Source organism: Myotis myotis, unplaced genomic scaffold (assembly GCF_014108235.1).
Source record: "Myotis myotis isolate mMyoMyo1 unplaced genomic scaffold, mMyoMyo1.p scaffold_m19_p_14, whole genome shotgun sequence".
In the NCBI taxonomy this organism is placed as follows: domain Eukaryota; kingdom Metazoa; phylum Chordata; class Mammalia; order Chiroptera; family Vespertilionidae; genus Myotis; species Myotis myotis.
The window spans coordinates 23,137,310-23,164,344 of NW_023416318.1; the positions used below are offsets into that span (position 1 = coordinate 23,137,310).

General features: G+C 35.1%; 1 long non-coding RNA gene across 1 annotated transcript; it reads right to left on the bottom strand.

Moving 5' to 3' along the window:
- Window positions 1-1,714: 1,714 nt before the first annotated feature.
- Window positions 1,715-25,508, bottom strand: LOC118669340. Its single transcript, XR_004971966.1, has 3 exons — window positions 25,423-25,508; window positions 3,059-3,137; window positions 1,715-1,912 (listed from the first exon to the last, which is right to left on the bottom strand). It is a non-coding gene; the product is annotated as an uncharacterized LOC118669340 (long non-coding RNA).
- Between the last annotated feature and the right edge of the window lie 1,527 nt (window positions 25,509-27,035).

Consider the following 27,035-nt stretch of genomic DNA (forward strand, 5'->3'; position numbering starts at 1 on the left):
AGCCTTGAGTGTGTTGTTTAAATGTCTTTGATGCCATGTCATAACAAATTAGTTCCTAAATGTTGCCAATTTGGCAGACAAAGCTGATTATTTCCTGCAATCACATTGCATATGTGCCCAAGATTATAATTAATGATCAGGGATGCCAGCCCTACTTTCATGATGATCCTTCGGTGTTTAGGAGCTATAGAGCACTGGGCATTTGTGCCCTCTGTTGGGGCAGAGTGGGGAGAAAGGAGGCAGTGATGATCTATCAGCATCTGAGAATCAATAGTTGCTGTTTTCCATTAGAAGATTCTGGGGGAGTTACTGACAAAGCTGCTGCTGTGAATATTAACAGAGTATTTACGTAGCCTTCACCGAAGCAGAGCAAGTCCTAATTAGACTGGAATTGGTCTTCTGGCAACTTTGCAGTATTTGCTTCCTCAATATACCAGTATGCCACATGAGGACTCTGAGGAGATTACTTAAATATTTCAGAAGAATTTTGTGAGTGCAAAATGCCAGGTTGTCATAGGTGTTTCATCACAATGAAATAAGTTTTATCAACTCTCACTGCCCAAGATTTTTACCTTTTAAAAGACCGTGTTTTCTTTCTGTTTCTTGGCAAAAATGTGGGCAACAAGTGAATGGTGTTAAGTGAAGAGAATAGCATCAAAGATAAAAATACGATGGAGAGAGGGAGTAAAGGGATAGAGAGAAAAAACACAAATCTTTATAAATGGAGCCTATGTCAAAGGAGAGTAATCTGAGCCTTGGAATTCCAAAGCAACTCAAGTTCAAAGTGATTCTTCGACTGACCAAAGGATTCTTCCCGGGGAAATTTTAAATTGTTTAGCATTAAAAATAGTTTGATTTGCTTACCATTTAGTAATATCTCTTGTACAAATTGAGGTAAATCTATAGTTCCAAAGACCTTTTTGAAATGCTGCTTACTATGATTCTAACAATCTTTGGATGATGCTTATTCCTCTTCTACCCCATCTTCCTATAATACTGTAATACATCATTCCAAGGCAAACCTACTCTACTTTTAATGAAAGCACTCTGGGATGATTAAACTCCGAGGTATCTACAGGTAGTAACTTCAAACAGTACTCAATAAGACCTCTTGTACCAGCACAAATAATGCAAGTCACTGACAGCTAATGTTATGGCACCATTTTTAGAGCATAGCAAGAAAATCACAAGAACCTGCTTTCTTAACCTTGGATTTAGATGGCTCTTTCCTTGGATTATTATATTTATTTATTATTTATTTTTTGTTAATCCTCACTTGAGGATATTTTTTTCCATTGAATTTTAGTGGGAGTAGAAGGGAGGAATGGAGGGAGGGACAGAAACATTGATGTGAGAGAGACACATGGATTGGTTGCCTCCTGCATGCACTGAACCAGGGCCTCAGAGATCAAAGCTGCAACCGAGGTATGTGCCCTCGACTTGGAATTGAACCCATGACCTTTTGGTGAGCAGGGCTGACACTCTAACCATTGAGAAACACCGGCCAGGTATTTTTGGATTATTTTTAAGCAGGTTCTTGAATTAGAGGACTTATTCTTTCATCTAATTTATCTTTATTCTTTGCAGTGAGAAGGAAGATGTGGGGGTGTTGGATATTCCAGTTTGACCAGGAAGTCAAATTAAAAAAATCATAACAATTTGTTTGTTCATAGTTATAGTTTAATTGAACTAACATATAAGAATAGAGATGGAGACAAAATTACTTGAGGATTCTAAGCTAACTCTAACAATCCCTTGGGGTCTCTGCTGGCTCCTCAGGCAGGCTAAGTAGTCCTTCTAGAAACTCGTCAATCACTCTTTCCAAGGCTTTTTCACTCTTCAGAAAGAAATATGAAGTAGAACCATGTGACATCATGGGATCAATGAACAGGACCTTGTGAAAAAGCTAAAACTTAAAAAAAGGTATTATTAGTTTTAACAATTTATTTAAGGAATAATTTATGTGCTACAAATTGCATTCCTTTAAAGCATACAGTGTAATGACTTTTGACAAATCCTATATAATAAAAGGCTAATATGCAAATTATCCCCTCGACCTGGAGTTCAACCAGGGGGTGGGGCCGGCCAGCCAACTGCCCAAGGCCCCTCCCACCAGCCAGCCTGGTCCATTCGTCCCTGATTGGGGCGGGCTGGCAGACCCCACCCATGCATGAATTCATGCACCAGGCCTCTAGTGTATAATAAAATTCTAGAAAATGCAAATTAATATTTAGACACAAAAAGGAGATTTACAATTACCTCTGACAGGGGCAGAAGGAAGAATCTATGTAATAAAAGCCTAAGCAACTGTTATGGCAGAATGACCAGAGTGACCAGTCCCTGTGATGCATACTGACCACCAGGGGGCACACGTTCAATGTAGGAGCTGCCCCCTGGTGGTCAGTGCACTTCCACAGGGGGAGCACCACCCAGCCAGAAGCTGGGCTCACGGCTGGTAAGTGCAGCAGTGGTGGTGGGAGCCTCTCCTGCCTCTGCAGAAGTGCTAAGGAGTAGCGAGCAGGTGAGTGGTAAGGAGCTGGCAGGCGGACATCTCACGAGGGGCCCCGGACTGCGAGAGGGTGCAGGCAAGGCTGAGGGACCACTGCCCTTTGCCAGTGAACAAATTTTGTGCACTGGGCCTCTAGTTGACTATAATAGAGGGAAATGGAAATGGAAATGCACTCTATGTAGGTTGTAGTGGTGGTTTCACAGTTGTGGCAGGTTTTTGATCAAGAACTTTCTGAAGCTCTCTTGTTTGTGTTTATTATTAACTGTGTGATTTATTGAATTATATTCTGTTTGTGTGTGTATGTATTTTCCAGGTTTTTTCCTCTCAATTTTTTATCTCTTTTAAAGTTTTAGACATTGTCAATAGAAAAGTTCAAACAGGATAACAGAGCTAAGACCAATCTAGAAATTGCTTAAGTATGGATGGGATGTATCAGCTTTATCAAATAGATCTTTGCCAAAGGTTTAATGTAAAATGCTTTGCATAATTAAAAATTAGACCATGCACAATGAAAGCTAGAGCACATAGAGAGAAATAACTTTTACACACCTCATAAATGTGACCAGACTCTGGAATGCTTCACTGGTGTCAGGGGTCATGTCGTCCTCACTGACATGGCACTTCTGCTCTAGAAATGAAGAACAGCATTATTTTAACGTCAGAAAGGAGAAATAACTAACGACTTTACTCTTATAACACACCTTATCCAGTAATTGCCTCGTGTTGATAAATTCATTCCTTCTCTTTCTACCATTTTACCTCCTAACTCAAGTAATTTTTCCTTGGAGAACCTTTTTTATTATAATTATTCTATAGAGATGTTTATATATTGAGCAGTAATCTCATTCCAAATATGTGAACAAAATAATTTTGCTTCACTCTGAGCTGATGTTAGGATAGAAGCTGTAATTAACCTGCCAAGAGTCGATTTGGGGAACATTGGGTCTCTGGAACTTCCATGTACAGAATTATACCACTTGTTCTTTCTTTTGTATTTCTACACTTACCAAACTGGATCTCACATTCTTCATTTATACTTATAGATTACTAGTAATACATTTTTAAATGTTTCCCATCCAGCTATATTTACATGTTCATAAGGCTGTAATGCAGGAGCTGAATGCATGAAGCTTAGAAAAGAGAATTTAATGTCTCAGTTCATTGATGAGAGAGGATTTCAAGGTCCATAAAGACTTTTCTGATACCATCATTTGGAATCATGCTTCTGGTACAGGATGTGTTTTATATAGGTATTCTGTATACAAGAGATCTTGAAGAACATTTCAACAGGCAACTGGTACCATGTAATCCTATTTTTGTAAAAAGTGGAGCATAGTATTTCAATCACATACAAGTTGTATAAGTAAAACAGCAGCACATGTAAACCGTTAATTTTTCTTACAACCAAACTTCTTAGGCAAAGTGCATCCCAGTATCTATAAAATACCAGAGGAATGTCTCAGTACTGTTTAATTAGCAAGGATTTATTGAGTATTATATGTCCTTCACCTTTCCTAGGACAAATATTAGACATAGCCCTTGCCTTTATACACTTTCTAATGGCAAAGATTAAAAACAACTTAATACTGTATTGAGCTGCATGGAATTTGAGAGAAGTTCAAAGAAAGGGCTGGAGAAGTCTAACTCATGTTGGAAAGTGGGGTTTCCTGAACTATGTTTGAAGAATAGACATGTTTCCAAATAACCTGAAACTTAGCAGAAAGCAGGTGGGCGTTGGAGAGGAGTCACCTGACAGGAGGAGAGTACTGTGGGGGAAAGTGCTGTCCTCTCTCTTGTTCTGAGGCCAGTCACAAAGGTACTTTGAGATACTATACTGTTTACGGTGTTCTTTTCCATATCTGCTGGTATTACCTATCCTACACAATGTAGCCCATGCACCAGCAGCTTGGGAGTCACCAAGGACCTTGTTAGAAATATGGATTATCAGGCCCCAGGCCAGCCCTATTAGATCAGAACTTGCATTTCAAAAAAATCCCAGGTGATTCATATGTACAGTAGAGTTTAAGAACTACAATCTAGACAAATGTTGCTGCATCCCAGGAATCGTTTGGGGAGCTATAAAAACCCTGATGCTGAAGCCACACTTCATATTCATTCAGGCAAAGTCTGATGAATGGTTAGAATCTGGGCACTAGAATTGGTTTTTAAAGCTGCCCAGGTGGTTCTATTGTGCATCCAGGTTGAGCATCAGAGTTTAAGATTCTGCCACCAGGGCACTTCAAGTAGCAGTAGGTAAAATTTAAAAGTATCTCTCAATACATACATTCTGATTGCCTAAATTGCTTTACAAATCCTCACTGAGTATACACAAAGTATTAGCATATCCTTTTAATCTGTGTGAAAATTTAATTAGGCATCACTTGAGCAGCTGCTCTTGAGACTGGCTTTTTCTTTCTCAAGATTCCTTTACAGATCGGTTTGGCTGTGTTAAATACAAAACAGTGAAATTGTTGGGTTCCCTTAAGGAATATTCAGTAACCACATTTGATCAAAGATAAAATGATGAAGTGAAATAGGATGTTCTGTAAAGCAACATATTCTTCCTATATGAGAATTCATCTGAAATTCCCTTTTGTTTGGGCAACTTCCCTAATGAATAAGGATATTTTTATCTTTTTAAATAATTGTTCTTTTTTGTAATCCTTGAACCAAAAAATAGGAAAGTATTATTTAATCGGTTATAGCAGTAAAAATAATCATTTTTTAAAGAAAATAGTAACTATTCAAGATAGTAACAAATTTGCATGAAATTGGGGGAAATCAAAAAATCAATGTACTGGAAAATAATTTTAATATACCATTTGTCCTTTCTTATGAAACTTACAGAAAAGGTTTATGACTCCAAATTTGAATTATTAATTGCCAGAATCAGCTCTCTTATTTTTCCATGTATTGTCAATACAAATAATTTTGTGGGTTTTGTCAGTTTCACTTACATGCATGCTTGCATTATACTTTAGTAAATTAAATAGTCTTATGTATACTTAAGGCCAAAATGAAAAACAAGATGAAACCTTATGATAAAATGCCATATAGTCTCCCAAAGTTATGTTTGGAGATAAAGCCAATGGATATAATTTTTTTCCACAAATCAGATTTTGTTATTTTTTAATAAAATCTATTTATTTATGTGTGTATATTTTAACTGATTACTTTGAAATAATCTTAAACATAGAATATTTGGAAAAATAGTATGAAAGGGTCAAAACTTTCATATTAGTAGAATAAGGACCTCTGAAAATCTGCAATAACAAAATTGGCAAGGTTTCCATATTACTATTTTGTAATTAGTAAATATCTTTTGGGGATATACTTCGGGATGGTGTAAAAGTCCCACATTTATCATCATGACCTCACCTACTTAGTTTTATATTTATATGTAAATATATAGTTTTATATACATGTATTAAAAACACCAGAAGAAGTTAGACTAAGGCATGTGTGTGTGCATGTGTATGTTGGTAAGGATGGATGGGTGTAGTTATGAAAGCATAGGATATTAAAATTAAGTGTGCAAACATAAATTTTCTTGTACTGATTAATTTAAGCCCATATTGAATTGGATATCATATGACTTTCACATCTAAGAAAATTTAATACAGTAACTTTGGACAATGATTTGAACACTAAAAAAAATTTTAAGAGATTCATAACACTGAATAATTGATACCGTGGAATAAAAAAAATCTAAATTTATATCTTATTTAACTGAGTTCTTCAGGTTTTATTTTATTAAACTCAATATTAAATATCGTGTGTTGCTTCTTAGGTTTCTACACACACATGCACACACACACATATACACACTCTTGAGTATTTAGTTAAGATTATGTCATATATTTAATATACCTATACATGCATTTGCTAAAAGCTAATATTTAATCACCTCAAAGTACATTAATCTGTTCATCTGATATTTTAAATGGTTAATAACTAAGTAGTCAGCAAACCACTGTACCAAAGCTGGATCTTAAGGCACATCAAAATTTTCATAGCAGTTTACCTGTGGGATGGACAGGAAGCATCATGAAAGGCACTTTTATCCTCACTCTTTGATTTGTTCACCCATAAAGAAGTCTAGTCTCACGAGGACCCAATTCTTAAGGATTTCCAGGGGAAAAAAAAGTCCAGATGGTTTCCTGTAATCTGTGTAATAAGTAGGCTAAAGCTATAGACGTTTTGCTGTGTATGAGATGAAGTTCTTCCAGCAGGAAGAATCATGTTTTATTCAGAGCTTAATTCAGAGAGAAGAAAACTACTCCAAGTAACTCCTTAAAGTTTTTCTTCAACCTGAACTCTCTCTAAAGACTTTAAATATCCCTAACCTATCAAATGCAAAGCTCATTTTGAAGTGATCTTCCCACCAAGTAGCTCATTGCTTTAGGTTAAAGTTCAGTGTTTCTAAGTACACATCTTAATGCTTCCTGAGGCTGCTCAGATCCATACCTAACAATCCTGCACCTGGATATGTCTATTTTTATGATAATGAGAATCCCACTTTATATTTACATGGGCCTACATCTGACTTTTTATCTGCTTCTGTATCTCCATCTGTATGTCCTTCACAGTCACTGTGAAGGTAAGATTCATTATTCACATTTTACTTACTTTACCTATTTTAGAAATTTGGAAATTGTGACTCAGTGAAAGCATTTCTAATTATGCTGGAAGAGAAATCCAGGACTTGTGAATTTGATTCCTGTACTCTTTCTGTTACACAATACTGTTGTTTCACCTCTTACTGACATTTACTAAGATGTTTACTGTATTTTTATCTATGCTGTCTTTTACATAAAATGTGGTAGTGGAGATGGCAAGACAGTATTAAAAAGCAAGTAATTCCTATGAACCATAACTTTAGAGAAATGACAGCTAGATAAATGAGGTTATAAATATATATCATTAGTTAGGATTTCTGTGTGATTGAATTAACATAAATAGGCTAAGCCTTGGTACTATTCTGTGGATTGGTCCTGAATATTTAATAATTCATATTCAATCTGTTAAAACCAATGAGTCCCCGATTCTCTATACTTTCAAGTATTTAACAGATTTGAAGGAAATTGCAGTCACTCTGCTTCACCTTTCTGACCTTATTGCTATTTTGCCTGTGTGATGTTTGGTTTATACTTTTTATTCAGATTCCCTCATGTTTTTCAGCCAATAGTAAAGCTTTATTATTTTTGTTATGGAAATGTAGAGACGATTACATAATTCTGTTTTTTAATCCTCACCTGAGGATTTGCTTTTATTGATTTTAGAGAGAGAGGAAGGGAGAGAGAAAGAGAGAGAAACATCAGTGTGAGAGAGAACATTGATAGGCTGCATCCCTTTTCTGAATTATAAGTGAAACAGCCTTTTTCTTTTTTGTTTGTTTTATAAGCCCCTTTTATTTTTTTAAATATGTTTTTATTGATTTCAGAGAGAGGAAGGGAGAGGGAGAGAGGGATAGAAACATCAATGATGAGAATCATCAATTGGCTGCCTCTCACACCCCCCCTACTAGGGATCAAACCAACAACCTGGGTATGTGCTCTGACTAGGAATTGAACCTGTGATGGGAGGATGTTCCAACCAACTGAGCCACACCAGCCAGGGCCAAGTAATTCTTAATAGTTGAAATGGCACCCTAAACTTGAAAAACATAAAATCAGTAGGGGTGCCCTTTGGTCTCACACTCTGTGCTATTTAAAATGTAAGGAAGACATGTTGACTTCAACTCATTTGGTTTGGTTGAAAATCACTCTTATGCCCATTCTTTTGTGGAATAATTAGAACTATACTTTCCTCCTGAAAGTATGTAAAATATTTGCGTTCAAATAAAAATGAAGCAGAATACTCAGGATGTTTTATGTGGAAGTTCCAGGAGGGCAGGCAGTGGATGTGTTCATCTCATATATCCTCAGTGCCTGCCTGACATAAAAGAAGTATTCAATACTTGCCAAAACCGGTTTGGCTCAGTGGATAGAGCGTCGGCCTGCGGACTGAAGGGTCCCGGGTTCGATTCCGGTCAAGGGCATGTACCTGGGTTGCGGGCATATCCCTAGTGGGGGATGTGCAGGAGGCAGCTGATCGATGTTTCTCTCTCATCGATGTTTCTAACTCTCTATCTCTCTCCCTTCCTCTCTGTAAAAAAATCAATAAAAATATATTTTAAAAAAAAGAAGTATTCAATACTTATTTTCTAGATAAATGAATGCTAAAGTGAAAAAACTCTTGATATTTTATACAAACCACATTTGGGAATGAGAATTGGAGACTGAATACAGTGGGAATGTGGATCATTGAAGAGTCATTCTTATTAATTCTGTTGGATTCCATGTAACTAGGCAAGTCTGAAGATTTTACTTGATTTTAGCCATTTAATTATCTCTGAACTTCTTACTGCCTGTAGTGTACAAATGGCATGAGTTAATTTCTTTCTGTCACAAGTTTCCTTAGGATAGTTCATAGCTGTACTCATCATTTTTCTATAATATAATAGAGTATCACAGTATCTTTTGACAAACTGGTAATTAACCTAGGTCTTCGTTAGATGGAGAGGAAGATATATGGGTTTAAAGCATTTTTAATAATGAGATGATGTATTCCTAATCAAATTGGGATATAATATATTAGTGATGAGTATTATAGGTCTTGCCAATTTCACTTACACTCATTCATCCAACAAACATCATTCACAATTTCAGGCACCTTATTAATGCGCTAAATAATGTTTATTGAAGTAGTCCAGTGACCTTTGGATACATTCCCATCAGCTTGACATAAATGTATCTATGCTAGCTGTTAGCCTGTTAAGGGCAAGCATTTAGAATTCTTAAATGTCTACCTTCATTAGATAATAAGTAGGTAATTTTAACCAATAAATTGCTTTTAATTGATAGGTTGCTAGATGCCTTTTATCTGAAATTTTAATAAATTTTATTAGAAAGGATCAACTATATTATGTGTGAAAAAATTAAGTAGCTTAAAGTAAGGTGGTAGGTTATATTATTATTTCCAATCATTTGCTTTCCTTCCTGTCAAAGGATTATATTCCCCTCTGGTTCCTATGTGACTTGCCTACTTCATTGACTTGAGACTAGTCTATTTATCTTGCTTTTGCCAATGGAATATGAATGGGTATGATGTTTACCACAATCAGATAGACACTTTAATAGCCATTGTATGGTTTCACTCTGTCTCTTTTCTCCTTAGCATTAGTTCAAGACAGGGTCTACTTTCTAAGTCTGAATTCTGGGATGGAGAATATGCGCACAATAGAGATTCAGAGCAGTGTCTGGCCCATAGCCATCATAACAACATGAGAGAGAAATAAATGTTATTGTAAACCACTATAATTTTGAGGTCTGCTTTTCTGCAGTCTTATCTAACAAAAGCTTACTAATATAAATAACAAAGTTATTTCTCACTTGTTCTACGTGTCCACCTATATGTCCATCCTACATGCTCTATGTGTTATCCCCTCATGGCTCCTTAGGGCATCTTGTTCTTCAGAATGGTGAAGAACACCTTCAGGGCCCAAAAGACCTGTCAGACTCTGCACCTATTGTAAAGGTGCAGGCCTTGTAAAGTGGTCCAAGGCAAAGGCCCTCCATACACTTGAATAAACTGGGTTCCCCAACATCTCGTACCATTGACCGAGCTCCTTTTACCTCATCCTGTTTACCTATTTCTCGTCCTTGACACCTATTTCTGAGTCATGACTCTTATGCTAGGCTTCACACCACAGGCCCAAGCTTTTCTGTTAGGCACCTCCCCTTAATGTCTCTATAACTGCAATTGCTACATATGCTGTTCACGTTACAATTCAGAAGTTTCAGTTTTGTAATGCTCATATTCATACTGTTTGCAAAGAAAATTGCCTGGACATCTTTTTATTGTATTAGATTTGCTGACTATTGAACTACACCAGAGAAGCTCTGTTCTCACAGAGATCAGATTGGAGAGGGAAAATGATATTAAATGAAAGGTTTATCTTAGTTAATGATCAACATTTTAGGTATTTCCCATTTCTCAGAAGAGAAAACAAAATCTCCAAGAAACTAAAATATTTTTTTTCTCATTTTACTATGGTAATATGTCATGAAGTCTGGGTTCAACATGAGTTCAGTATTATTGCAAAGTCACTCATTCTTTTCTGCTGTATCATTGATATAAAACATACACTTTAGAACCAAATTCTAACATGCAAAAAATGTAAAAAATAAAACGAGATTCCAAATAGTTTTAAACATATAGTAGAGAATGAAATCTGGTACAACAGCCTTAAAATTAAATTCTGCTTTTAGTGTTCCAGGAAGGAGCCTTTGGCATTACATCATTATTCTTTCTAAATTTAACTAATTTAAAGGTGACATGAATAAAATATTCATTAAAACTACAGTAGCCATTTATCTACGACCTTTAACAAAGCTGCTATTAACTTTCAATTGACTCACAGTTGTAGATTGAACCTTACCTAATAAAGTATCCATTCCGTTTTAAACCTTCCTGGTAGAGTTTTGATTTATATCCAAAAACTGTCTATAAATACTACACCTTAGCCAGCTCCATGCTTCCTACTTCTTATTTCTTGAGTCACTGTAATGCTTCAAGCCAATATTATTTCTAGTATTTCAGTAAAGAACATCTCTATTAAGGACATCTGAATCACTCTATTTTAATTACTGGTTTCTTTAATCTAGTTTTCCTTATAGGGAATAGCAATGCCAAATGGTTTTTAAAAGATTCATAAATGTTCCCAGGTGAACTAATTATGCCCTTTTATTTCCATACACTTGTAATAAAACCTTCTGAGGAATCATTCTGATGAATCTGTATCCTTTGCCTCTCCCCAAAACTCATTCCTGATCTCTTACATGAGCAAAATATACATTTATACTTACTACAGAGTTACTCATCATCTGTCTGAACCTAATCAGCCTACACATCCAAAGTCTAATTGATTTGAAACTATATTTTGGCACATAATAATTAAACCTGCAGAAGAGCCAAGATGGTAAAGATGTGATAGCAAAGTTAGAATTCCAAGTCTCTACTGTTTTAGATATATCCCACTATCTGCCCTTTCTACCCTGCTTTGTTCCATATCCAGGGAGAGATTGATATGTATGGACTCCACCAGTGGCTTCCCAGCCATCTGACATCTGGTGGGTTTGGACATTAGGGGCCTGCAGGGGAGAGAGAAGGGGATTGGGTCAGCGGATTCTGGCTATTTACTTCCCCGTAGGGGAAACTCTCTCAGGGGTTTCCTTGGGTTGGTTATGACCCTCAAAGTAAGGTCGCTGTTCCTCTTAAGATGGCATTCTCTGTATGCCTCTCTTCTGGTTTTGGGAATGGTTTTCCTTTGTGCCTTTAGGTTTAAGGAATTACAATAAACAACTGCTATCAATCTCAGGTTACTGCGGCATTCTTTTTGGAGTGTCTTTGTAAATAACCTGTCCTCATTTATTGTAATTTAAATGTACCACTTATTTCCTATTGGGGCCCTAACTGTTGCATACACTTTGAAGTTTAGAGGTGTTTTTTTATCTGTGTGTAATCGTAGTCTCCTGGAAATGAGAACCATGATTTGGTCACTTTGCACAGTACTAAACTTGCTCCAGATTTAACAACATCAAGTAACTTCAGAGTCCGTCTTTGGTAGGTTCTATACTTCCATTGTCATATTTCTTATGTCACTATGATGCTTCAAGTCAGGCTCATGCCTGAAATATGCTTATAGATTTCAAAAAACTACCTCTTTATTATTTTAAAACTCTTAACTTTATTTAACATCTTTTAAAATTAGTTTCTACTTTTGGGTTTCCTGAACAAAATAAGTGATGAAATAAGGCGTTTTATTAATTTAACTTTTTAAACAAGGTTTACTTCATTTTTAATAAATGGCAATTATACATTAGTTATAGTACAACACAAGGAATTAGAAGTAAAGTGGGGGTTCAGTTTGTATCCTCTCTGAGTTGTTGTCATATGTGAATTTTCTGGCAAAGTACAGCTTTTAAGTTCCTCAAGAACTCTGCTTTTAAATTAAGTGAATGATGGTAATGGGGACGTCTGCTTCAGACACACTCATGCTATGGCAGACAGTGCTTCTGTTGTAAAGAGGTAGAGGAGTTGAGTGAAATATGACAATCATCTACTTGGAGATGGTGGGAAGCTATTCAGGTTAAGATGCTGAAGAAAAAGAAATCACAGAGAGAAACATTGGAAGCCAGGAGATAAGCAATTAGCACAGTTTCTGCCAGAAACAGACTCATGTAAATATGCCAATTGATTTATGATAAAGGGGATATGGCTGGCAGTAGGGAAAAGAATGACCTTTTCTGTCAGTGGCCCTAGGTAAATTAGATAATTATATAGGAAAAAATTAACCTTGACTTATACTTCACACCGTAGGCAAGTATTTATTCTAGTTGGATCACCAATCTAAATGTGAAAGATAAACCAATTAACCTCCTATAAAAGAACCTAATAGAGCATCTTCATAACCTTGAGGTATACGAGGTTTTCAGAAATGGGACACAAAAATACTAGCTGTGAAGAAAAAAAACGATTAATTATACTTGGTTAAAAATGAACACCTGTTTATAAGCATCATTGAAATAGTGAAAATGTATGTTACATAGAACAAATGGCTCTATTTAGAAAAAATGAAGAAATTGAACAATTCAAAAAAATCATGCAGTCAAAAAATGGACAAAAGACTTCAACATGCACTTCTCAAAAGAAGATAATAGCTAATAAGTGGATGAACAATTGCTTATTTCCATTAATCATCAATGAAATGAAAATGTAAATGGCAAAAAAGTACCATAAACAAGACAATAGCATTCAAATTAAAGGATTGGCAATGCCAAATATTAGTTAGGATGTAGAGCAACTGGAATTTTCTTACCTTACTGGTGGTGTGTAAACTACAAAAACACTCTTGAGATCTGTTTGACAATATATACTAAAATTGATTATTGTATGCTTTGACACATCAATTCCACTTCTAGATATATGCCCAAATAAATATGTATATTTGTTTATCAAAAGACATTTAAAAGAATGTTCACAGCAATGCTGTTCATAATAGGTGAATAGAGGAAGTGACCCAAATGTCAATCAACAGTATAATCCTATATAATAAAAGGCTAATATGAAAATTGACCAAACGGCAGAACGACCGGTCACTATGATCAGCACTGACCACCAGGGGGCAGATACTCAATGCAGGAACTGCCTCCTGGTAGTCAGTGCGCTCCCACAGGGGGAGCACCGCTCAGCCAGAAGCCGGGCTCATGGCTGGTGAGCGCAGCATTAGTGGCGGGAGTCTCTCCCACCTCTGCGGCAGTGCTAAAGATGTCCGACTGCTGATTTAGGTCTGCTCGACATCCCCTGAGGGCTCCTGGACTGTGAGAGGGCACAGGCCGGGCTGAGTAACCCCCCTCCCGAGTGCACGAATTTCATGCACTGGGCCTCTAGTGGATTAAATACATTTTGTGTATTCTTAAAGCAATGAGAATGAAGGATGTATTGCTACACAACAACATGATAGTGAGTGCTATAAGGCAGGACAGTGATTAGTTTTAGAAGGGGTAGTGATAAGGAGATCACAAAGGGGGGCCTCCTGAGATGCTGATAGTATTGAATTTAATGCTAGTTACAATGGGTGAATCATTTTTGAGCTGTGTGTGTGTGATACACTTCAGCCAAAAAGTTTGTCTAAATAAAAAATAAAAAAGAAGGTATTTTGTCCTAGAAAAATATCACCACTGTGACTGGCCCCTCTGTTTTATAGAAAAGCAAAACAAAACAAATAACATGACAGTACATTGCATATTCTCTGTTACCCGCCATCACAGGTAATTTTGATATACAGCATCCAATAGTTAAGAGATCACTGCATTAAACAGAAAGTCTTTTAACCAAGCACCTCTGTTACCTGAGGTGCTGGTGTGGAGAGGGAGGATTTCTCTAGTTCTTTGGATGGCTCCAATCCCCAGAGGCTCTGGAGTTTTTTGGAACACAGTTATGTTAGACTTAAACCAAGGACTGTAATGAAACACATCAAGATAGGAACAGTGGATATTGGTGATTAATGTAATCATTAGTAATATTTGCTTTATTTATTATATTTTTCAAATATATTTGTGTGTATGTGTATATATATGTATATACTCACATTTTCAGTTTAAGAGAATAAAACTATTTACATAAAAAGTATATTTAATCATAATGTCATATACAATGTAAATATTAATACACAATTAATATATTGATATTCTGATGGTTATTTGGAGAAATTGAGCATTCCCTTTTTGGAAGTATGCTCACTTGTAAATAAGAATTTGTTCTTCTGAAACCTAAGAATCTCCAATAAACAAAGAACAAAAAAATTAAGCTGCAAACACCTTAGCATGCTCCAAGATAGAATGCAAATAGCAAAGGAGGTTCCAAAGTAATTTTCACATTCTCAAGTAAATGTATTATTTTGTTGATCTTTTTTTGTTATGAATTCTTTCTGTAGGTGAATATTTTATAGAGTTATGCTAAGCTTTCAGCTGCTCTACTCTGGCGGCATAATGTTTGCAAGTTTTTCTAAGCCAAATCACCTATAATATGCTTTATCACTATACATTAGGTATCATTTAATATCTATTTCATTTATCACAAATTTTGACATGTCTGCTGTAAATTGAAGACCTGGTTTAAAATTGCTCAATGCAGGGCTGTCACTTAGTATTAGACCAGGGAGAAGGCAATATGCTGGCATGTAAAGACCTTAAAAACAATTTTCATCTGTTGTTAAGAAAACAAAAATTGCCTTTCATGTTGTGAATTTTAATGAAAAAAAAAAGAAAGAAATTATGTGGACTCTGTTTCAAAAAGATATTTTTATGGTACTATAGGGTTCATTCCTTCATTTTTCTATGTGCTGACATTTGTCAACTCTCACTATTAATCTAGAAATAATGTTGTAAAGGATATAAATGGTAAGTAAATGAAGTATGAATAACCTAGTTGAATGTCTTATACAGGATCCTTGCAGGAAGTCTGTGGCAGGAGAATACGATTAAATGAATCTTGTTTAAATTCTACCTGTGCATCATTGCTTCATGACAGAGGTCAGAAATGTTTCAAAGTTTTATCTAAAATTTTTTACAGGTATTTCAATTATCAGGTTGAAAACTAGAGGAACACAACTGAAATGCACCTATTAAGTTAATAGTTTTCTTCTTTGGTTACCCCATATTAACTTCTGCCAGTTATTCAATTACACAGTCAAAAGAAAAAAAATGTTCATTATGACCTCTATACATTAAGCTAGGAGTTTCCTCTGCTTGAAACAGTCCCTCATTCAACTTTATTTAAGAAAACCTCATTACCTCCAAGACCCAAATGAAGCCCCATTATTTTCAGAGTACCTTTCCCATCTCTAGGTGATGCCCTAAATTTCTATTGCTTTTTGTGTGTGTATCAACATGTAATGGAGCATATGTTTTATATATATATATATATATTTATATGTGTGTATATACATATGTACGTGTGCACGTGTTTGTGCATGTAGATATCTTGTCATTTCAAAAAATTTTAGTGTCTTTGAGGGTAGGCATTATGCTCTCTCTTTCTCTCTCTCTCTCTCTCTCTCTATATATATATATATATATATGTATACATATGCATATATATATATAATTTATTTAAAAAATTTGTATTTATTTCTTTTTCTGTACTTCCCTTTAGAAGAGGAAAGGGTTTCACCACGGCCAGATGGGCCAGTTGGTTGGAGTGTCTTTCCATACATCAAAAGCTTGAAGGTTCGATTCCAGACAGGGTGCATATCTGGGTTGCGGGTTCAATCACTGGTTAGAGTGTACATGGGAGGCAGCCAATCCATGTTTATCAGTCTTTCTCAAATTAATAAGCATATCCTTGGGTGAGGATTAAAATAAAAACAGGAAAGGGTTTCAAAATTCCTAGTTACTGATTTAGCGTGGGCCCAGACCTGTCAAAACAGATGCTGGCTGCCAGCACCTGGTACATCCATGCTGTGTGAACAAGTTATCAGCTCTGCTATAAGGTACTTATATGTGTGTATTATTTGGTTTTACAACATAATAAGACAAGGAACAAAACAGTAAGGAAATGTCACTAGTATACACCATTAATAAACTTTTATGTCTGATAAAGTTTTAAAGACATAGATCATATGGCCACTTTCTAACATAAAAGACATGGTCAAGTTTCATGGGAGGCAAACTCTATACAGTTATCTGAAAGCTGAGCTGGCATCTCTGGTATCAATATAAATAACAGGCAGGCAATATTTGTTTGATTTATCAACAACAACAACAACAAACAATATTTACTGTATGTCTACTTTTTGCTAGAGACAGTGCTAAGGGCTGGAAGGGCTATCCGATGTGTAATCTGATTCAGGGTGTTGTGGAAATTCCTACAAGCCATATCATATAGCTTGAAGCAAGACAGCCAAAAAGAAAATCTAAACCAAGAGATACTGTTCAGAAAAAAATACCCATGGTAAATTATAGCAGCAAACAAAATCACAGCACACATTGTTTTGGAAACTTTTGTGTCTCATCTCATTCTTTCTCACATAAAAGTACACAAGTTAAAATTGTGTTGTTAGTTCTTTCTCTCAACTTTGCAGCAGTAACAATTTATGGATTCAATAATTTCTCACATTCTACTTGGAAAATGTTTCTTTATCCAAAGGTTAACTCCTTTAAGAGTACAACCCTTTAAATTTTCTCTGTTGCTGTATTAGTACAACTAGATTAACTAGACTAACAAATCTATCAATTTTCTAGTCTTTAACAGTGAGTGTTATTCCAGAAATCACATAGATATAAATGGAATTGATAATTTTCAATAAATCTACAGAAACAGATAATAGTGTCATAGGCCCCCAGTTCTAATCATTTTAGCTATAATAAATGACACCCCAGGGGTTCATTTTTGGTCATAAAATGTGTTGATCAGAATACATATTTTAATCCCCAAATTATTTTAAACTTTTCCTATTTTTGCCACTTTAAAGTATGAATTCTAAAAATGATTTTTCACTTAAACTTATTGTAGATAAGAAAGAGAAAAAAAGGAAACCAAGAGTTTGTCCTTGTATTTGTTATTGAAATGAGATAAAACTTAAGTAATATTCAAGAAGTTATAATATGTACACTAGTACATTTATTTAATGGTTACTTAAAATGTAAACATTTGGGAAAAACATGAAATTACTATTTTTATTGTATTTCACAAGAATGCACATTTTACAACAGAAATTCACTTTTATAATGAATGATAAATGTATACTTTTGAAACAAATTATCTAAATATACAACTAAAGATTTTTATTTCCTTAAATAATTATAAAATATTTTCCTATTCTTTAAAAGCAGAGAAATGTACTTTAACTTAAAGTTCTTATTCTTTTTTTTTCTTAAAAATTTATCAATGTTTAAAATATCTATCACTTGTCCATGGTAACTATCATAAATTCATATATTAAGATGAATTAAAGGTATTGGTTTCGATATATCACAAAGTATTTTTCACCTCTGAAATAATATGACTATAATTACCTTTTAAATCAACTTAAGGAATCGATTTAAAAATGAAATTATCAAGAGTACCCTAAATGTAACATTTTCATAAAATAATTGTGAAAGGTCTGAGTTGAAATTAATTCTAAATGAATGCTTACCCTGTAGTATTGAAATCTTTAAAGTCTGAGTTTCACAGGATGAACTTTGGGATTTCCTGGCTTACCTCAAAGTTGATGTGTGAAAGGATGGATTAGCTGTGTTCTTTGTCATATTTTTATAATTACAGACAGAATGAATAGAGCAATTGAAATGTTAAATCAGTAATCCTTCATATATTTACTTTTTTCAGAAATGCACACACAAATCAGGTACTGGTCAGCAAAATACAGATCTGGTAAAATTTCGGATGCTTTTGTGGACAATTTTTAGTAATATTTACACAGTTTCTCTAGTTTCATAATGAAAACATTCCTCCTTTCCACATGGCCAAGTTGAGCTGGTAATAGATGCTAAATAAGCTACATAAGAGAAGTACAATATACAGTTACTTGGGAATAGGTCTTACAGGGCTGGTTCTACTACAAATAAACAGCATGAGAGACAGCTCTATAATAGTTGGGATTCTCAAAGAGAAACCTTTTAAAAAAATAAACATTTATTATTTTCAAAAAAAGGTTCTAGTAATCTTGACAAGAAGATTCATTTTACTAGTCAGGTCAGCACCCTTATGAAAATGAAATGCTGTGTTGTACAAGAGAATCTATGCTGAAACTACAAGATGGATCACAACATGTTTGGAAACTCGTGAATATACTCATACTCCCCATAAATATTTATTAACAGCACAAATGCTTTTGAGAAATCTATGCTGAACAACAACTCAAATATATATATTCAAGACATTGAATAGAGGTGTATACCTTCCTCTAATTAACTCATTGAAAATAGGATTGAGGCCAAATTTCTAAGGCCAAAATCATTACTGCCATCTCTGACTTTGCCACTAATGACTGGACTATCGCTATTAGAATTTGGCAGACTCAGTAATATCTTATTGACCTTTGGAGAAATACAATGTTATTCACTAGTTTTGGTACTGACACTATATTTGGATAGCAGAATTTCTTTTTCACTTAGCAGGACCATATGTGTGAATATCACTGCCTGAACCTTTCATTTGTTTGTTATCCAGTCATTTATCTATTTATGTATTCCCATAACCTGTTCCACAAGACATTTGAGCAGTAGCATATAGGGAGGGCATCTTGAATTCTAAGTTGGAATCACTTGACAAAGTTGGAATCACTTGACAAAGTTGGAATCACTTGATAAAGTTGGAATCACTTGATAAAGTTGGAATCACTTGATAAAGTTGGAATCACTTGATAAAGTTGGAATCACTTGACAAAGTTGGAATCACTTGATAAAGTTGGAATCACTTGACAAAGTGATTCCACTATGGCATGCTTTTTGGAAGGTCCCTGCCAAACAACACAATGGAGAAGTGAGCAATTTTATGCAGCTGTGTTGTGGCAGTGATGCCAAATGCTAAAACACCCACTAGGAAGCTAAAACATCTGGTTGCTTGAATTAAAACCTTTTCTTTTCAACAGAGTCCTGTTACTAGGACAGACATTGTATCAATGGAAAACCTTTGCTTATTTGTTTAATCTCCTGGAATATACGAATGCAGATATGTGAGGCCAAATTGACAGGCATCTGATTTAAATCAGTGTTCCTGCCCTGACCCCTTTAAAAAATGATCAAACCCTTCCTCCAAAAATCATAGAAAATAAATTCAATTGGATGGACCAAATTAAAACATTCATTCTAAAGGACCTAATTCTCAAGTTTCTCTTTTCCAGACAGGTTATTTTTTTAAATTACCATTTTAATTCAGAGATCAGTGACAAAAAGAATGTAGTATATGAAAAGAGAGTCTGGTGATTATAATCTTCCCTACAGACTGAAACAGTGTATCACATTGTACATATAAAAACGTGAAAATGCTTGCGATATTATTATTTTATATTGAGAAACAATTTAATTATTTAGAACGTGGTTTTATTTTTTCATATGCAGCCAATCATACTCTATTATTAAAAACTGTTGCCATGGTTTCCAGTTTGTAAAATTATATTTATTATATTATGACAGCATATTGGACATTTAGTTTTCACATAAAAAAGAAAAGAAGTAAAAATAGTGTTCCAATAAATTAAGTTGTGCTACACAACCGTATTTATAATTAGAACTTATTAAAAATACCTATATTGGTTCAGTTTGCATTTTGAAAATTCTCAAGTCAGAAAAAGAAGTATCATCCCCTTTTCTCCATGTTTCCTTGAATTGAGTTGGCTTCATTTTTCCCATTGAAATGCCTAGTATAAGCTGGAAAAACATTTCAGGTTGGATCGAAATGTAGGGCTTGTAGGGAGAAAGGGGCCATGCCTCTGCTCAGAATAAAGAGACGAACACATAAAAGACTGAAAAAATGGACTCTAGAAAGCAATACCTGTTCAATAAGCTGAGGCACTTTAATTTTCTTCAGAATTTGTTTTCTGTGGCCCATCAGGCCTTATTGGTTTCCTATGCACCTTCCCTTTGTTCCTTCTCGCCCCCCACCCCTCCCCCATCAAATGTATAATAGTACATAATTCAATTCTATTTAAATTGCTACCTACTTCACAGCTGAGTTTCAGAACAACCCTGCGAGGCAAACTTTATGTACCTATTTCAGAGCCTGGAAAAGCCCCTCTAAAAGAGGCTGAAGCAACTTGCCCAAGTCAGGGCTGACGGCTGTGGAGCAGGACTGGACCTCGGCTCCTACAGGCTCCTCCTCCAGCATGCTGGCCCTTTGGCCCAGTGCCTGTCCTTCCATATCCTCTCCAGCAAGGGTGTGCTCACGTTGTATGGACAATTATTTTAAACATCATTTTGGTAATTTGTTTAGCCACTTCTTGAGTCTTTTTTCCCCCCCTAATATTTAAGAACATCTGCTCTCTAAATCAGGAAATTCTCGATGCTTAGGGCTGACCATGACTGGTACTGAGGACAGACCCAAAGAGTGAGCAACAAAGCAACAATTCTAAAGAGGACAAAGGCCCTGGAAATCAGAAAAGTAAATACAAGTCTCTCCATAGAAGTCTGTTTCTAGCTATACCAACCCTATTTGCATGACAGGGTCAAGAGAGCCAATGACGATTCGAGCCTGGAATCTGTGCAGTGAAATAGAATAAAAGAAGAAGAAAAAAACTGTAAGTTTTCAGTTATGTGTTTTGATGAGAGCACCAACAACCACAGAAATGCAATTGAGCTCAACTGTGAACATGTGGAAATTTCCACATATTTATGGATCTGCAATTTAACAAAATACAGAAGTATTTTCCTATAATCAGTGTGTGTGTTTTAGTATCTTTTGGATTTACTTTTTTTGTATGCAATATTTCATCTCTCTGTGGCCTATTTCAGAAGGTAATCATTCATGGCACAGGTGTATTAGGGTATCAGGTCAGAAGCCAAGTGGTGTCTAAAGAGATGGGTGTGAAGGTAGGGTCTTGAAGAGTGATCCTGCAGTTAAGACTGTCTTCCATTTAAAACCATGGTTGATACCCCTCTCCTGAACAGTAAAAGGATATGATTTATATAGTGGTTGGAAATGTGTTTTGTCTCCAAACCTACTATTTTCATAATTCCCTATTTACATAGACCTTGATGGATTTGGGGTGTGAATTTTCATTGTCAGATTCCTAATTTGTGTCTAAGAGCAAAACATGTCAAGAGTTCGGTAACCAAAAAGAAACCCCTAGATCTCAAAAAATAGTCTAAATCTCTTTGAGTCACATGTGGTTTGAATTTCAGGATAAAGTAGTTGAGTTCAATATTAAAATATACTTTTAGTTGCCTATCTTTTATCCATCAGGAGGAAATTATTTAAGCACTGATATTGGAAGAGAGGATTGTAAAGCAAATGCACAGAGCATTTCAGCACCGAAATAAAGATGCAGCTATTCAAAATTGTCAAAGGAAAATGCTCTTTCCAATTTTTCATCTTCACCATTTGCTGCTGCTATGTTTGAAAATACTTTACACATTGAGTTTCACTTCTTCAACCGTTGTTATATCTCCTTGATCCCTTTCCCAGCATGGAACCTGACTCAATCTCAAAGATAATATCTTTCAGATGGAAATAGTATTTCTCTCACTGATATAAAATAGATTTCCAATATGAAATCAACACCCTGAGTATTCTTTAAAGAAGGACAAAACTGTACTGGCATATCCAAAAAGCATTGGCACTGGTACGTGGCATTATAAAAAGACTAAAGTCAGTGAACCAGAGGTTTCCTTTGGTGCATGTGCATTATTCCATTGGAGCAAGCATGTTAAATATTAGCAAGAAGAAAATACGCCTCTGACAACTGTGAATTTTAGCTGCTATTTTTTTCTGTAAACCCCCCTGTAGGGAAAGAGTAACCTCAAAGCTCTCTAGGGTGATGAGGTTTGAACAAATTCTACATTGAGATAAATTTGAATAAAGAACATTTACAAAAATAAAGTGAATCGAACACCTTAAAAAATCTCAATATAATCCGTAATGGTACATTTGAGGGAAAGGCAACTTGCAAATGTGGCATAAAATAAACATATCACTTAGAAACATAACACTCACTAGCCCTGGAGACTCAATTGAAGTTCATCCCAAGTACAGGGCCTGGGAGTTTGGCCAAGAATATTATCTCATGGGGTCTAGGGCTTGATTTGTATTTCACATAATATGAAGTGGCATTCATTACCTTGTAATCGATATGCAGATAAGAAGAAATTATTTATGGCACAATTAACTGGGAAGGGAAGAGTACCATATATGTACATATGGGAGAACTGAGGGTTTCAGACAGGACCATAAACCATAAAGAGACTTTTGACAGCGATCAGACCTCTGAGATAACCTGCTGCCTTGGAAATTCATCCAGCTTTATGTGCTCTAACATATTTGTAATCATCTTTTAATGCCATGCTTCAAGTGTAAACTGGATGTTTATGAAATTTTCCTCTCCTATTAAAAATAGCTAAAGATGTTTTGATTTTTTGAAACATTAGAAAAGTGTTTCCAAAATGAGTATAAGTTCTACGAGATGTTCATAATCAGTTTGGGAGATGCTGGGTTGGAAAAGGAAATAGGACTCCTCAGAGCCTTTAATATTCTAATATATATGTATGTTATGACTCTCCAAGAAGAGAATAAATTATATAGTATTTTCTATCATATTTAATTACAAAAGCCTCTTCTTTGGCATGCCTCTTGAAGAAAAAAAAAAAACATAGAAAAAGAAAGATGGAGTGACTATTTTTCAGAACTTCACTAACACACTGGAATGTGTCTACCTTCTGCCCCAAGCCAACTGCTTTTCATACAAGGTCTTCCCTAATTTATTTTCTCTTTCTTAGCAACATCTGTGAAAAAGGATTCTCAGTGCTCAGCCAGAGCACTTCCTGTTTGGTGGGGTGGCCAGATTGATGGCTCGGTGAGATGCCATTCAGTAGGTTGGACAGAGCACTGCCTTACCCTGCATGCAATTGATAAGATGCCCAGTTACCCTAATAAACCTCAGATCACCAAGGTCTGCCCTGGGCTTCCAGGTCTCCCAGGGCTGCTTTTGCCTGTACAACCAATTCAGGGCATTATGTTCTGAGTCATGAACAGGAAAGGCATAGTTCATGGAAATATTTCCAGTATTGAGGATTGCTATAATTTACAGATGTCGACAACACCTCATTAATTTGACATGCTCCTTCTTACTCATGTGGTTTTCCGACCTACGAGGTCAAACCTTTCTATTTTTGTTTTTGAAACAATTTTTTAAAATAGTAATAATAGAAATTTCTAAAAGTTATGAAATGTTTATTATATATTAAGCACAGTGCAAAATACTTTAAGGCCATGTCTTATATTGAATTAATTTCTAAAAATTGATTAAAATTTTATTTTGAGATATTTAAAAAAAATTAGAAACACAACCATTAGTGTATGTATTACCCAGAATTTGCAGCTGTGTAAAATGATATCATGGTTCTTTCACTTTTAAATAAATAACTAAAATATTATAGTTAAATATTGTCTTTTTTAAATTCACCTTCTGACATCCTATTCACCTCCCCCATTCATAGAGGCAAAATTTATTATGAATTTATTGTATCTCTTTACAATTACATTTATAGATTTTTATGCATGAATATTATTTCATGAAAAATATATGCTATTATTTTGTGTGTTTTTCATAAAAATCGTACCATATTGTACATACATCATTTTGACACTAGCTGTTTTTTCCCTCACCGTTATTTATACCATTCTATTTATATCAAAATAGTACAGTGATTCTTAACCTCTGTTATTCCATACATGCCTTTGGAAGCCTGCTAAAGCTAATGGACTCCTTATGGGGTAAATTTAAAAATTTCCTTAATAAAATACATAGGATTACAAAGGAGCAGAGTTATATTAAAGCATAGCTAGCACAATCTGAAAAACACACAAATTGTAATATAGTAACCCTTGATTTTTATTAATTCCTTAAATAACATCTAGTAGTGAATCTATACTATAATTTGGAGGACGTGATAAGAGTAAACAGTATCTCTAGATGTTTGCAACAACTATTATGTTACATGAAAAACATTGATGAACTGTAAACTTGACAGTCTCAGATATCACTCATGCCACTCTGGTTTATAGCCCACATTTACTGTAAAAGAAAATGCTTAAATTTTACTTAGAGCCTTGTGATTATAAAGACGTAATCTTACTTCCATTCAACCGCCAGAGCCTCCTGAATTATTTACATTTCCTTAACTTTAATTTTTTCTTACTTCAATTAATTGTCATTGTCTTCTCCCAATCTGTTTGACTTTTAAACAGTATTTATAGAATTTTGATTAAGAAGTTAGCATTTTTGATTTAGCAAAGTGTGTTACTTTTACTTCGGTGGTCTGGTCTTTGCCTTTTAATTTAAAACATTTTCACCTTTAGGCTTTTCATATACCTGAAAATTTTTAAATGTATCTTATAAGGAAGAGATTTAATTTTTCTTTCTGCAGTATCTTGTTTAATTCTTACAGTAAAGCCAACATTTTGGTAATATAGAAAACTACTCTTTTTTTCAAACACTTTTAAACTTTTTTTTAAAATAATTTTTAAAACTTACAGATAATTTGCAAAAGTAATCCAGAGGGTTCCTGCATAACCTTTACCCAGATAGCACAATGATCAAAACTAAGAAAGTAGCATTGTATTGTTAATTTACTAAAGATTCTATTCGTATTCACCAGTTTTCCACGAGGCCTTTTCCCGTCCCAGGACACAAACAGGACCCCACACTGCATGCATTTTCCTGTCTCCGTAGTATCTTCCAGGCAGTGAGAGTGTGAGAGTTCATCTCTCTTTCTTTTTCTATCATAACCTTGACATTTTTGAAGAAAACTTGTTATTTATTTTAGAGAATATTATTCATTCCGGATTTGTCTGATATTTTCTTATTATTAGATTGAGGTTGCATTTTTAAGAAAAAAAAAATACCACAGAGGTGGCATCCCCTTCTCAGTGCATCTTATCAATCAAGTGAATTATGTCCATATGTCTTTATATTGTTGGTGTTAACCTTGATCACTTGGTTAAGCTGGTGTCTAGTCAGTTCTGTACTTTTATGATTTTTCCGTTTTATATTAATAAATAGGGGAGGTACTTTGAGACTCTGCAAATATGCTGTTTCTCCTCAAATTTTTCATTCATTAATGTCAGCATTCACTGGTAGATATTTCTTACAACAATTATGGTTGTGGTGTTCCAATGATAGTTTTCTATTTTTCATATTTCTTCTATATTTATTTATATTAGTATGGACTCATTCATCACTTGACCATTTTTTATTCTATTTATTGTAACCCAATACTGTTACTACTTACTTTGTGACTCAAATTGTTCTAGCTTTGACCACTCAGAGCTCTTTCCAGTTGGCTCCTGTGTTCTCTGACCTGGCCCCATCCTTTTTGGAGCACTCCCTCCTTTATGGCCACCACAGGATGCCCTAGGCCAGTGGTCAGCAAACTCATTAATCAACAGAGCCAAATACCAACAGTACAACGATTGAAATTTCTTTTGAGAGCCAAATTTTTTAAACTTAAACTATATAGGTAGGTACATTGTTACTAACTTAATTAGGGTACTCCTAAGGCTTAGGAAGAGCCACACTCAAGGGGCCAAAGAGCCGCATGTGGCTCGCGAGCCGCAGTTTGCCGACCATGGTTAGGCTCATCTCATATTTTCTTGCCACAGCCCTAGAATCACCACCCCTCCAAGGATCTCTGCTTTGTTTTGTTTGTTTGTTTTTTTCATCAGTGAGTGATATTAGACACCAAACACTAGGCATTTCAAGATTAAAATATGTAGTGGTTTCTACCGTGCTTTAGAAAAGGGGACAGCAAATTGTATAAATGGCCAGATCACATAGAGAGTTTGCAGTCCATACAGGTTCTGTTGCAACTACTTTATGATACTATTGTAACAAAAAATCAGCCATAGATCATTGGTAAATGAAAAGATACGGGTATGTTTCAATAAAACTTTATTTACAAAAGTAGGTGGTGGGTTGGATTTGATTCATACAGCTATAGATTGCCAACCCCTTCTCTAGAATGACAAGCCATGTGCTGATTTTCGCATTATATTTCACACTTAAAAAATAAAAACAAGGATTAAAAACCTAGTATGTTTCTTTTTTTTTTTTTTCTGGTGAGGAACCTTCTTAAGGATCAATCTGATTGGTGTCCTTTCCCTTATTCTCATAACCCTTCTGCCCTTGTTAGCTCAGGTTTTTGCCTACTTGAATATATCCTACCTCATGTTCTGTGCTGGGCACTGTATACTGCAGCTCCTTCAGAAG